The sequence below is a fragment of the Mastomys coucha genome, unplaced genomic scaffold (genome assembly GCF_008632895.1).
Source record: "Mastomys coucha isolate ucsf_1 unplaced genomic scaffold, UCSF_Mcou_1 pScaffold16, whole genome shotgun sequence".
NCBI lineage: Eukaryota > Metazoa > Chordata > Mammalia > Rodentia > Muridae > Mastomys > Mastomys coucha.
This window is the reverse complement of record NW_022196898.1, coordinates 38,401,523-38,402,532: the sequence shown is the minus strand read 5'-3', so window position 1 is coordinate 38,402,532 and position 1,010 is coordinate 38,401,523. Positions and strand designations below refer to the sequence as shown.

Genomic DNA, 1,010 nt, shown 5'->3' with positions numbered 1-1,010 from the left:
AAAAAAAAAAAAAAAAAAAAAAAAAAAAAAAACCTTAACTATAACCTATCTACCTAAAGGCTACAGTGCCTTCCTCCGGCCACCAAGCCACACACTAACACTTCCTAGCCACCTAGGCATGCCAGGGAATCACACAACATCCTGCTTTGATGAGCAAAAATGAAACTGTTACTTTAGGCTTCACTGTGATGGGGACAAAGGAGACCTATGACCTGTCCACACCTGGAGTATTTTAACTTGCTCTGTGCATATGTGATGCCAACAGCCAGGGGTCAGATCAGCATACCCACTCTACCGTTGGAAAAAAAAATGGAGTCAAGACAGCAAGCAGCTAGCTCTCGCTTACAGGAGGCAAGAGGCCAAGCTATGAAGCAAAGCAGTCCCATCTGTTGACCCCACACTATCACTGAGTTCTTTCTCTTCCAGGAAGGTATCCCCTGTGCTGGTCACTCCTATCCCAGGCTTCACAGAAACGTCCTTGATGACAGGGGAGGTTCTAAGGAGCCCTCTCTGGGGGAAACAGTGAGTCTTCCATGATTGTAAAGGTCAGCTGGTCCCTCCCTAGTGAAAAGATGGGAAGGGGGATCTAGGGAGAGCCCTGGGAGGAGCCATGGGCTGGAATCCCACCCCTGTGGCTTCCAGCTGCCATTGTTCTGCAGGGACCATGAGGCGCACATCTCACTACTCCACTTATAAAACCAGACCCTTCATGTCTCCTGCCACAGCTGGCTGTGAAGACCAAGTTACATTATTAAATGCTTCTCACGAACCCTTCCTCTCTGGCACCTCGGTGTGAGAACTTACTGTTCTGGACAGATGAATCATTCCAGATGGGAGCAGTTGTCTGTGGGGTCAAGGTCAAATGAAAGGTATTGGCACTGTGACGGGAAAGAAATGTGTCTAGGAAAAAGGTTGGGGAAATGGACACAGAGTACCAAGATTCTGTCACCGTGGTGGCCTGTCGGGTTCCTGGTGGTAGCACATATACTCTGTAAACAGGGTCACCCATA

At 48.5% G+C, this 1,010-nt stretch overlaps 1 long non-coding RNA gene across 1 annotated transcript; it reads left to right on the top strand.

Annotated features, from left to right (window-relative positions):
- Nucleotides 1-424: 424 nt before the first annotated feature.
- On the top strand, nucleotides 425-782 carry LOC116094115. The gene is made up of 2 exons (XR_004119981.1): nucleotides 425-545; nucleotides 660-782. It is a non-coding gene; the product is annotated as an uncharacterized LOC116094115 (long non-coding RNA).
- The last annotated feature ends 228 nt before the right edge of the window (nucleotides 783-1,010 follow it).